Source organism: Neophocaena asiaeorientalis, unplaced genomic scaffold (assembly GCF_003031525.2).
Source record: "Neophocaena asiaeorientalis asiaeorientalis breed wild unplaced genomic scaffold, Neophocaena_asiaeorientalis_V1.1 scaffold315, whole genome shotgun sequence".
Lineage (NCBI taxonomy): Eukaryota > Metazoa > Chordata > Mammalia > Artiodactyla > Phocoenidae > Neophocaena > Neophocaena asiaeorientalis.
The window spans coordinates 664,727-678,626 of record NW_020172011.1 but is presented as its reverse complement, the minus strand read 5'-3'; the positions used below and the strand labels follow the sequence as shown (position 1 = coordinate 678,626).

Genomic DNA, 13,900 nt, shown 5'->3' with positions numbered 1-13,900 from the left:
AATGAGACCTAATGAAACTTAAAAACTTTTGCACAGCAAAGGGTACCATAAACAAGATGAAAATACAACCCTCAGAATGGGAGAAAATATGTGCAAACGAAGCAACTGACAAAGGATTAATCTCCAAAATATACAAGCAGCACATGCAGCTCAATATCCAGAAACAAACAACCCAATCCAAAAATGGGCAGAAGACCTAAATAGACCTTCCTCCAAGGAAGATATACAAATTGCCAACAAACACATGAAAGCATGCTCAACATCACTAATCATTTGAGAAATGTACATCAGAACTACAATGAGGTATCATCTCACACCATTCAGAATGGCCATCATCAAAAAATCTACAAACAATAAAAGCTGCAGAGGGTGTGGTGAAAAGGGAACCCTCTTGCACTGTTGGTGGGAATGTAAATTGATACAGCCGCTATAGAGAACAGTATGGAGGTTCCTTAAAAAACTAAATTAGTACTATCATATGACTCAGGAATCCCACTACTGGTCATATACCCTGAGAAACCCATAATTCAAAAGAGTCAGGTACTGCAACGTTCATTGCAACACTATTTACAGTAGCCAGGACATGGAAGCAACCTATGTGTCCATTGACAGATGAATGGATAAAGATGTGGCTCATATATATAATGGAATATTACTCAGCCATAAAAAGAAACGAAATTGAGTTATTTGTATTGATGTGGACGGACCTAGAGTTTGTCATACAGAGTAAAGTAAGTCAGAAAGAGAAAAACAAATACCATATGCTAACACATATATGTGAATTAAAAAAATTTAAAAAGGTTCTTAAGAACCTAGGGGCAGGACAGGAATAAAGACGCAGACATAGAGAATGGACTTGAGGACCTGGAGAAGGGTATGGGTAAGCTTTGACGAAGTGAGTGAGTGGCATTAACATATATACACTACCAAATGTAAAAGAGATAGCTAGTGGGAAGCAGCCACATAGCACAGGGAGATCAGCTGCGTGCTTTGTGACCACCTGAAGGGGTAGGATAGGGAGTGGAGAGTGAGACGTGAGAGGGAGGGAATATGGGGATATATGTATACATATAGCTAATTCCCTTTGTTATACAGCAGAAACTAACACAACATTGTAAAACTATTATACTCCAATAAAGATGTTTAAAATGCCTTAATTATTTAACTAGTAAATAAAAATAATATAAAAAGACCTAATCCAAAATTGAAAACAGGGAGCCAAAAATAGAAATATAAGTAGTAATTTTAAAATATGAGAGCTTTATTGATTATTTTATACACTTTGATTTGAAAATCTAAGTAAAATTTCAAGGGAGAATACAGTTGCATCTTACCTTGAAAATGGAGGTCACACATGAAATATGAATGTCAGTTTTATTCATTAAGCTTTAAAAAGAACATTGAAGGGACTCCCCTGGCAGTCCACTTGTTAAAACTCCGTGCTTCCACTGCAGGGGGTGTAGGTTTGATCCCTGATGGAGGAACAGATACCCGCATTCCTGTGGTGCCACCAAAAATAAATATATTAATTAATTTAATAAAACAAAAAGAATATTGGTAATCAGCAGCATGTATAAAGGACTGCACACAAGAAGGTGAGATGTCTGAAATCCAGTCACTTGAGTAATGGGGAAGGATCAGATTATCATTGTAACTGTCTTAAACATCTGTGAACCAAAATTATACCTACTGTATGACACAAGAGACAGACAGTACTAAGATCACAAAGAGGGAAATATCAGCTTAAATGAGGGGAAATAGTAGTGAGAAATGATAACAGCAAGAATGTACATTTTGTGAAGTTACTGGTAGTCAGTTCAGGCTTGGAAATACTGATGAAGAAATTTCTGTACGGATGAATGGTAGGACAAGATGACCACTGAAGGAACGTTGAAGGAAAGCTAAATAATTCCAGCCACACATTTTCGGCAAAGGGAAATCAGGCCTGGTGTCCTAGAAGAGTTTGTAGAGGAATCAAACACTAGTTCTAAGACCATAGCTGTAATTCTAAGCAAATTAATTTTCATGAAGACAGAGTCCTTCTCTCTCTTATACTAGGTAGTAAGATGAGAAATTTGAAACTGGGAGCTGCTCTTCTTAATAAATTCAGTGTGGAAAGCCATGTAGACATCTTCAGCCTGCATTGGGACTGGATAGTTATTATTTTTTTCATGAAGTTCTGTAGCATATCTTCTATGTTATGTAAGGAGTGATTCAAATGAGTGGTCAGAAAAGACACCCATAAATATCATTTTTGGAGAATATGAAAGAAATAGAAGGTCCTTGCAGAGATGTACAAAGTCTTAACTGATATGAGTCTCGAGTTCTGCCCAGCTTTGCATTTTACTCATGCTTACTTTCATCTTATCCATTAGATACAAACAAAAACCATGTGAGGTAAAAAAGGAAAAACTATACTATCTCTATATTCTATATTTAAAACTTAGATTTAAAGAACAACCTTAGTTTTTTTTTAAAGTCATGACTTAAATAGTCTTCTAATTGCTAGTACAGCAAGTTTTTTCCCCCATCATGTCTTAGTCCTATATCCACACCACATTCAGGCCTGAGCACCTCATTTTCAGCTGGATAAAATCTTAAACAAAGAGGACAACCAGAGATTTGGGGCTAACAAGCCTAACATAGGGTAATAGATAATGGTTGTTAGGATCCTTTGGTGAACTATCTCTGAAGAAGAAGATAAGTAGGAGAGTTGTCTTTTAGTGACAGATGCTCTGATATCTCCCTTAATTTTGCAACAACCTTGAGATAAACATGTTGCTATGTGTGCTTTACTTAAGAGAACATTACATCCCCACAGTGTCAAACAACTTATCCAAAGCCACACAGTCATACAGGTGAATAGACTAGAAACTTTTATGAGTTAAACAATTAGATACATATTGACTCAAATTTGTGTGTACTGTTGAAAAAATGACTCAAATTTGTGTGTACTGTTGAAAAAATGTTTTAATTATAAAGTCTTAACAGAAAACCCAGTCTTTCCAATCATTTTCTGAACGGCCAGCTGTACATCTTTGTTCCTGAGGCTGTATACCATAGGGTTCAACAGTGGGGTGAGGATGGTATAGGTCACTGTCACCAGCCTATCTTTGCCTGATGTATATTTGGCTGAGGGTCACAGGTAGACAAAGGAAGCACAAAGGAAGATGTAGTGGACAATGACTACAATGAGATGAGAGGCACAGGGGGAGAATGCTTTTTGCTTGCCTTCAGCTGATGAGATCTTCAGGATAGTAGAGACAATAAATTCATAGGAGATGCAGATGAAGATCAAGGGCACAGGCCCCAAGACCCCACCAATGAAGATGACAGGTTCATTAATGTAGGCTTCAGCATAGGCGAGATAGATGACTGGTGAAATATCACAAAAATAGTGTTTGACCATGTTGGAGCCACAGAAAGGGAGGCTAAAGACCAAAGTTGTTCCCAATAGAGATATTAGGAAACCACTAACAATACAAGTTACTGCCAAGTGCCCACAAACCCTCCAGCTCATGAGAATGGGGTGGTACAAAGGCTGACAGACAGCAGCATGACAGTCATAGCCCATCAGTCCCAGATGCAAGGAATTGGTGACAGAAAAAACAAGGAAAACGAACATCTCTGAAGCACAACTCACGAAGGAGAGTGTCCTGAGTATGGAGAGCAGATTGATAAGCATCTTGGGCAGGATGACAATTGTTTAGAAGATCTCAGAGGTAGAAAGGACACATAGAAAGAAGTACATGGGTGTGTGGAGACTGTGATCCAAGCAGATGATTGAGATGATTGTAATGTTTCCACTCAAGATGATCAAATAGAAGCAGAGAAAGACCACAAAGAGGACAAGCTGCAATTCCCCAAGGCTGGAAAAACCCAGCAGGAGGAATTCGGTAACAGGAGGAATTGGCCGTGGAGAGTTGATCCCACGGAATAAAGTCAATATGATCAATTCCAGAGACCTTTAGAAGTGAGAAGTCAAGGGAATTTACCCTTCATAAAGTAGCCAGTCTCGTATGAAAGAGAAACAACAGGCATGGGAGAAAAAAAAGGATTGTAAACTAAGCAAAATGTATCCTAAATTAATATGCACCCACAGTGCTATTTTTCTGCCAATGATTTTAGCACTGAATTTGGGGACAAGTGTTCACATGAAATGTACAGACATTTGCTCAAAGAAAGCCTGTTCTTCAGGCCCCTTCCTTGCAGACTTATATAGTCTCTGCTTAATTTTTTGGTAATCTAATCCTCAAAAAAGCCTTTCTCTACATTAATTATGATTTTAAGTGGTCATAGTTTCATCCACATTACTGATACATATATTTCACAAGCAATACCACCAACGTCTGAAGATCTATGTTCCACCTGCTTTTAATACTTTCTTCATCTAGGTCAATAACCATTGATTTGTCTTTGTGTTGCTTGTCCTTAAAGAACAGAATTCTCTTTTTTTTACTAATTATATATCACATTAAAATTGACTACAATTTTAATGCAGTCATTCATTAAAATTAATTTGGCCTAGAACTAGTGTTATGAATATTCTACAGACTCTTCTAGGACACCAGGCCTGATTTCCCTTTGCAGAAAATTTGTGGCTAAAATTAATTAGTTTTCCTTCAGCATTCACTGTTTTTCCACTTGGTTATGTATCTTATCCTTGATATACCTGAATTGGAGACCCAACAGACTGTCGCTCCAGTATCTGTCTCTGAATTCCTGATCAGTGATGCTCAGATACTTTCCCTGAGGCCTCTGACACAGTTCTTACTGTTGGTACTAGATTACATATTTTTAATTAAAACATTCTTATCCTCTCCAAGCTCCAACCCAAATCTTTTCCTTTACCTGGATTCTGTATATCAATAAAAAGTTTCTAAAACATCTTAGTCATCCAAGCTGTAAATTTCTGAGGCATGTTTAAACACATGATAATTCTCATCCTCCACATACAATCCAATTTTTTTCTGTAATAGTTCTAGAATCCATTTCTTCTGTTCTTCCAGAAATTAGCTCTTACCTGGATTATTACAAGAGCATTATGAATGGACTCCTAGGATTCTATCTCTTCCTACTCTAAGCCACAGTTCACTACAGCAGTAAAGTTGTCTTTCTATAGGGCAAATTCTATCCTATTAACAAAACTAAATGGCCTTCAATTATCTATAAAGTTAAACCAGCTATATTCTGACTTTCATTCTTGTCTGAAAAGTAACTTTCCACTCATAGCTTCCACTGTATATCTCTTCACATGCACTTTAGCATTGAGAAAATTTGAACAATCATGTCCTTTTTCATACTACCCCCTACATCTGGAAATAGTCCATACTCATGTTTGTTTTCATTTTATTCTTCTTTTAATTGTGTGACTATCTTTAAATTATCAGTTAAAATAACATGTGTACATTGTTGTTCCTACAGCTTCTTAATTGTGCTTTATCACTTTATCTGGGTTTCCTTAGCAATCATTAGAATCTTATTTGCTTTGGCCTTAGTATTATAAGTTTATCTTTGACTACACAAATTGTAACTCACCAGAGACAGAAACTGCATCCCTGCACATAACATAGTGTCTAGTATATACCAAGTACTTGAAAACTTGTTGAAGAACCAAAGTGACCAATGACCCCAGTTTCTCTTCTGAATTATTTCAAGACTCCTGGGTAGATGGCATTTGATTTCAGGGATTTTCTAAACTTTTTCCCTTGATATTAATCTAGCATATAATATTAACCTTCTGCTTTGACATTTTGTGATGAAAAATCTCTATAACATTATTTTCTAAATGCAAAGACAAATGATCCATTAAAAATTGTTGTCATCCCCAAAAAATATAATTAACTGCTGTATGTTATATATGAAGGTTATTAAGAGAGTAAATCCTAAGAGTTCTCATCACAAGAAAAAATATAATTATTAATACTTTCCTCTATTTAATTTTTTTATTATTTTATTATTTCTTTAATTTTGTACCTATATGAGATGATGGGTATTCACTAAACTTACTGTGATAATCATTTCATGATGCATGTAAATCAGATCAGTATGCTGTATACCTTAAACTTACATAGTGTTGCATGTTAGTTATATCTCAGTAAAACTGGAAGAAAAAAAGTGCTGCATTTTCATTTTCTTTTCTGATTATCAAATGGTTTTCTCCATTATCTCACACTTTTAAAATTTTAATAGCACTTTACTGTTGGTCTTAAAGTACTTTACAAATAATACAATTTCTATTATTGTTTGATCTTTTGCTTAGACAAAGTTTTAGTAAAATTTTGAAATGGGACTTTTGATATCTTTGAATTGCCTTATCTCTAAACTTTATAAATAAGAAGTATACCCTGTGCTTTTGACCAGAACAAAGACTCCCCTATTATTCCTCCTGGGAGATCTTCTCTACATTTCCAACTTCCTGGTCTCCTTTCTTTGAATATTTTCTCTTTTATAGGGTCATCCTTGGAAAGGACAGTGACTAGTTACCCAAAGAAAGATGGAGTTTCTGAAAAGAAAGGCCACATTACTCAATGGCTATTCCCTGACCCTCCCCTGCAAACCCCTGTAATATGTCATCTACTTTTTCAAACTTATCCACAGAACTTATGTGGGAACTGAAGTTGCAGAATAAATTAACTATGGAAAACGTTGACTGTACTTAACCCAGTCTGGAATGCTGCATAAAATATTTGGTAAATAGCAGATAGTGTTTTTTGGAAATAGCTATTGATTTATTCGTTGACAAATATTTGTGGAGTTTCTGTTACATGCCAGGCACTATGCTAAGTACTGTGGGTAAATAAAAGATGAAATGGCAAAGACCCTGGTTACAAGTAGCTTATAGTCTACTGGAGATAAGACCTTTACACAAAATAGAACATGAAGGGTCATAAAAGGAATATGGGAATTCTATACGGAGAAAGATTTGTTACTTACAGATTCTGGGATCTGAGACAGCTGCATGGCAGAGAGATAGCAGTTGAAATAAGCTGGGGAGAATATTTTGGATTTGGACATGCAGACATAAGCAGGAAAGAAAATAAAGGCCCTACAGACCATTTCAAGTCATTATACCTTTTATAAAAGAGCCATAGGGAGGCTGCTGCCACAGTCCTTCGGGTGTGCGGACAAACAAGTGGTATTGCTATTTTCTGAATTTGGAAAGGAGGATATTACACATTCAAAGAAAGCTTGGAGAAAATTAAAAGATGGAAAAAGAAAGGGACATATAGGGTAATTAAGTTGCCTCTTCAACAAGGGGAAAGAGCAATTTGATTTTTCATTATTTTGCTCAATAACTCTTCATCACTTATAAGGTAAAGCCAGTTTCTTAAGTTGGTTAAAAAGGCAACTAATTTTACCCCTTATCTACATTTGCAACCTAAATTTTAATCACACAGGACTTGCACTAAAATACATAGAGTTTTCTATATATGGCTTTGTATTTCAAGACTTCTTGGAGAGAGAGAGAGAGAGAGAAATGTCAGCCTCAAATAGCCTCTAACTTTCATCTGTGATCCACTCATTCTTCACACTTTTTAAAGTCACCAGTTATTGAACTTTCTCTAATCTGTCTAGGAAGAATTTGTTGTTCCTAGTATATTTAAAGCTTAATATATTTAAAGGTTGTTTCATGTGTCTTTATCAAAATACTCAACATGCTACATCCAAATTATTGTCTCCTGATTGTCTCTCCGATAGACCAGACAGCCTCAAGGATAAATACCACAACATATGCCCTGCGAATTCTCAAAACATAACCCAATATTTAAATATATGGAATATATGAAATATAAAGTCTTGATGAATAAATAAATAGTCCATTAATGAATTAATAATGGTTTCAGTTCACTTTACAGCAGTTTGGTCCCCTTTGCACCATCATGTTCCTCCTAAGTAAAAATACTTTTTATGTTCTCATTATGTTCCATGTTCTGTATAAATTTTTGTTTTCTTTCTTTCTTATACTGTATCCCCTTATGAAAAAATCAAAACTTACCCTGTGGCTCTGCCTTCCTCTTCATCTTGGTCTTTATCCTTACATTTTTCACCATTGAACTGCCCTTTCTATCATTTGATCACATTTTCTATTTTCCACCACTAAAAACTAGGAGATAACAGATCACTGGCTCCAGGGAAAACCCAACAATTTTAAAATTTGACATAAAAATAAGTGGATTGTCACTGCTCTTCTCAACAAGAAAATAAGAGTCCCTAAATAAAAATTAAATTTTACAATTTTTTCAAATTGGAGTTTAGTGCCCAGTAACATGCAGGTGTATTCATTCTCGGACACATCCTGGAATCTTCTATGAAGGTTTCTAGGTGAAATTTGCCGAAATGATCTTCACTGTCATAATGTCCAAGGGCTCTTCTACCATTTTCTACAAACTCTGGACCATTATAAGAAAACTAGGGCTTCCCTGGTGGCGCAGTGGTTGAGAGTTCGCCTGCTGATGCAGGGGACACGGGTTCGTGCCCCAGTCTGGGAAGATCCCACATGCCGCGGAGCGGCTGGGCCCGTGAGCCAAGGCCGCTGAGCCTGCGCGTTCGGAGCCTGTGCTCAGCAACGGGAGAGCCCACAACAGTGAGAGGCCCGCGTACGGCAAAAAAAAAAAAAAAAGAAAGAAAAAGAAAATAAAAGAAAACTATCTACATTGCTCCCCACAAAAATTTCACCTGTACCTTGGATAGTTTAGGTATGTCCTCAATGAGTACGACAATGGTCTTCTTTTATACATTAGCAATGACTTCAATGCCTTGGTTAGTAATTGAAATGTTTATCTCCATAGGGATCTAATTACCACATTTGCCCAATGCTTGTCCATAATTTCCCCAATTAGCAAGTAGAACTATGGTAATACACTATGAGAATTAGTTGGTCAAAGAAAAGGCCCTTTCTAATATACTGTGGAAATTAGTTGGTTTCCTCCCAGAAATTCTCTGGTGACTTATTAGAGAGGTGGAGGTTTTCTTGGTTCTATTTGTTAAAACAGACAGGTAATTTGTTAATTACCTCCTTTGAGTATCCCTACCTAATGACTAAGTTTTTATTCTTAGTTTTGAGAAAAATATCCATTTCATATTCACATTTCTGAAAGTTAGAAGAGAGGAAGAAAGATACAAAAAATAGAGGAAGAAAATTATAAGGGCAGAAGCAAGACAGGTCTTTCAGATACATGAGAAACTTATTTGCTCCTGGAATATAACATGAGCATGATTGATATTTGTTCAATAAATAAAGAAAAAAATTTTGGGTTCTGGAGTAAGATGTCATAATGCCCTGTTTTAGATATTAGCTGAGACTTCTCAGGAGTCTACCTCCTACTTTCACATTGCATATTTATTCCCTCTGCCAGTGAGTCCAGACACTTCGGGCTAGAAATGGGGAAATACTACACACTCATAGATGTCTCTCTCAGGGGCTCATGTGATCTGCTCTTGTATAAATTATATCAGAGATGCTGCAGGCATGAAGAGGAGAAGAAAATTCCAAGGTATTAAGTAAGAATTTGATGACTAGGACTTGGTGGCTTCTCTCTCCTTCAGTTATGTCACAGATTGGGACCATGGCTAGATCTTCAGGAAATCTTTCAGTGAGATGATTCATCTGAAAGCTATATATTTCCCCTGAATCTGGGTGGGCTGAATGACTATTTGTTCCAATAGATTATAGCAAAATTGATGCTATATTGGTTTATAAACTCTGGTATCTAGATCCTGTCCGCTTCTACTTCCTAATTCCTACTTCTTAATTCTTCAACTTATTTTTTATATATTGGAATAGAGTTGATTAACAATTTTGTGTTAATTTCAGGTGTACAGCAAAATGATTCAGTTATACATACACATGTATCTATTCTTTTTCAATTTCTTTTCCCATATAGGCCATTACAGTGTATTGAGCAGTGTTCCCTGTGCTATACAGCAAGTCCTTGTTGGTTATCTATTTTAAATATAGTAGCATGTAAATGTCAATACAAAATTCCAAATCTATCCCTCCCCCCCAACCCTTAACCCTGGTAACCATAAGTTCATCCTTTAAGTCTGTGAGGCTGTTTCTGTTTTGTAAATAAGTTCATTTGTATCATATTTTTTAGATTCTGCATATAAGTGATATCATATGATATTTGTCTGTGTCTGACTTACTTCATTTAGTATGATAATCTCCAGGTCCATCCATGTTGCTACAAATGGCATTATTTCATTCTTTTTAATGGCTGAGTAATAGTCCATTGTATATATGTACCACAATATACAAGCACCATATGTACTTCTTTATCCATTAATCTGTCGATGGACATTTGGGTTGCTTCCATGTCTTGGCTATTGTAAACAGAACTGCAATGAACATTGAGATGCATATATCCTTTCAAACCATGTTTTTCTCTGGATATATGCCCAGGAGTGAGATTGCTGGATCATATGGTAGCTCTATTTTTAGTTTCTTAAGGAATCTCCATACTGTTCTCCACAGTGGCTGTACCAATTTACATTTCCACCAACAGTGTAGGAGGGTTCCTTTTTCTCCACACCCTCTCCAGCATTTATTATTTGTAGACTTTTTGATGATGGACATTCTGATCTGTGTGAGGTGATTCCTCATTTTAGTTTTGATTTGCATCTGTCTAATAATTAGTGATGTTGAGCATCTTTTCATGTGTCACTTGGCCATATTGGAACATCAACTTTTATTCCCTACATGTTTTTTTAATGAAGTTTATTTGATTTACAATATTATATTAGTTTCAGGTATACAACATAGTGATTCAATTTTATTGTGGATTACACTCCCTTTACAATTATTATAAAATATTGGCTATATTCCTTCTGTTGTACAATATACACTGATAGCTTATTTATTTTATACATAGTAAGTTATACTTCTTAATCTCCTACCCCCATCTTGCCCATCCTGCCTTCTCTCTCCCCATTGGTAACCACTAGTTTGTTCTCTATATCTGTGAGTCTCTCTGTTTTGTTATAATCACTTGTTTGTTTTATTTTTTTAGATGCCACATATAAATATAACATACAATATTTGTCTTTGTCTAATTTCACTAAGCATAATACCCTCCAGGTCCATTCATGTTATTGCAAATGGCAAAATTTCATTATTTTTGTGACAGTAATATTCCCTTGTATGTATATATATTTATATATATACCTCACATCTTCTTTATCCATTCATCTGTTGATGGATACATAAGTTGCTTCCATAGGTTGGTTTATTATAAATAAAGGTGCTATGAACATTGGGGTGCATGTATCTTTTTGAATTAGTGTTTTCATTTTCTTCAGGTATATGCTAAGGAGTGAAATTACTGGATCATGTAGCAGTTTTATTTTTAGTTTTCTGAGGAAACTCGATAGTGTTTTCCATAGTGACTGCACCAATTACATTTCAATAAACAGTGTGCTAGGTACCCTTTTTTCCACATACTTTCCAACTTGTTATTTGTAGACTTTTCGATGATAGTCATTCTGACAGGAGTGAGGTGATATCTCGTGGTTTTGATTTGCATTTCTCTGATAATTAGTGATGTTGAGCACTTTTCATGTGCCTGTTTGTCATCTGTATGTCTTCTTTGGAAAAATGTCTATTCAGGTCATCTGCCCATTTTTTAATCTTTTTTTATATTGAGTTGTGTGAGCTGTTTATATATTTTGGATATTAACCCCTTATTGGTCACATCATTTGCACATATTTTCTCCCATTCAGTAGGTAAAACATTTTGTTAATGGTTTCCTTTTCTGTGCAAAAGCTTTTACATTTAGTTAGGTCCCATTCATTTATTTTTGCTTTTGTTTCTTTTGCTGTAGGAGACAGATCCAAAACAAATATTGCTACAATTTCTGTCAAAGCATGTTCTACCTATATTTTTTTCTGGAAGTTTTATGGTTTCCAGTCTTATATTTAGTTTTTAATCAATTTTGAGTTTATTTTATGGTATGAGAAAATGTTCTAATCTCTTTCTTTTACATGTAGCTGTCCAGTTTTCCCAGTGCCACTAATTGAAGAGACTGTCTTTTGTTCATTGTATATTCTTTCTTCCTTTGTTGTAGATTAATTGATCATAGGTATATAGGTATATTTCTGTGATCTCTATTCTGTTCCATTGATATATGTGTCTGTTTTTGTGCCAGTACCATACTGTTTTGATGACTATAACTTTGTAGTATGGTCTGAAGTCAGGGAGTGTGATACCTCCAGCTTTGTTCTTTTATCTCAAGATTGCTTTGGCTATTTAGGGTCTTTTGTGGTTCCATATAAAATTTAGGGTTATTTGTTCTACTTCATACTTGTTCTACTTGTGAAAATGTCATGAAAATTTTGATAGGAATTGTATTGAATCTGTAGATTGCCTTCAGTAGTATGGACATTTTAATAATATTAATTGTTCTAATCCATGAACACAGGATATCTTTCCATTTCTTTGTATCTTCTTCAATTCTCTTCGTCATTGTTTTACAGTATTCAGAGTACAGCTCTTTCACATTTTGGTTTAGTTTATTCCTATTTATTTTATTATTTTTGATGTGGTTTTAAACAGAATTGTTTTCTTGCTTTCCCTTTCTGACAGCTTATTATTAGTGTATAGAAAAGCAACAAATTGTAGTGTATTAATCTTGTATCCTGCAACTTTACTGAATTAATTTATTAGGTCTAATATTTTTTGTGGAGACTTTAGGGTTTCCTATATATAGTATCATGTCAACTGAAAATAATGACAATTTACCTCTTCTCTTCTAATTTGGATGAATTTTATTTCTTTTTGTTGTCTGACTGCTGTGGCTAGAACTTCTGACACTTTGTTAAATTGAAGTGGTGAGGCTGGACATCATTGTCTTGTTCCTAATTTTAGAGGAAAAGCTTTCAGCATTTTACCATTGAGTATTATGTTAGCTGTGGGTTTGTCATAAATGGCCTTTATTATGTTAAGATATTCTCCCTCTATAGCAACTTCAATAAGAGTTTTATAGTTTTATCATGAATAAATATTAATTTTTTCCAAATCCTTTCTCTTCATCTATTGAGGTAATCATGTGATTTTTACCCTTCCTTTTTGTTAAAGTGCTATATTACATTGATTGATTTGCAGATATTGAACCATCCTTGTATCCCTGGAATAAATCCCACTTGATCATGATATATGATCCTGTTTATATATTGTTGAATTATGTTTGCTAAATTTTGTTGGGAATTTCTACATCTACATTCATCAGAGATACTGGCTGAATTTTCTTTATTTCTGGTTTTGTTACCAGGGCAAGGAGGGTCCTGTATCATAAAATTGGGGATGTTCCATCCTCTCCAGTTTGGTGGAATAGTTTGATAATAGGCATTAGCTCTTCTTTATGTGTTTGATAGAATTTGCCCTGTGAGCAACCTTGTCCTGGACTTCTGTATGCTGGGAGTTTTCTTTTTTTTTTTTTTACAAATTCAATTTCACTTATAATGATGTCTGTTTAGATTGTATATTTCCTCCTGATTCAGTCTTGGGAGATGTATATTTCTAGAGATTTATCCAGGTTTTCTAGGTTAGCCCATTTGATGGCATTTAACTGTTTGTAGTATTCTAATGATTTGTTCGTATCTCTGTGACATCAGCTGTTATTTCTCTTCTTTCAAATTTTATTTTGTTTATTTGGGTCTTCTCTCTTTTTTCTTATTGAGCTTGGCTTAAAAGTTTTTTTAATCTTTTCAAAAAACAAGCTTTTGGTTTCATTTATCTTTTCTATTTTTTTGGTCTCTATTTAATTTATTTTCTCTGTGTATCCGTGGGGAGGAAGGCGATCTCCGCGTCTTACTCTTCCGCCATCTTCAAGGTCCCCCTCTCTCATCTTTATTATCCTTCCTTCTGCTGACTGACTGTGGCTTTGTTTGCTCTTCTTTTTC

At 35.2% G+C, this 13,900-nt stretch overlaps 1 pseudogene; it reads right to left on the bottom strand.

The window, feature by feature from the left end:
- Positions 1-2,974: 2,974 nt before the first annotated feature.
- Positions 2,975-5,556, bottom strand: LOC112403368 (olfactory receptor 10R2-like; annotated as a pseudogene).
- Positions 5,557-13,900: the final 8,344 nt, after the last annotated feature.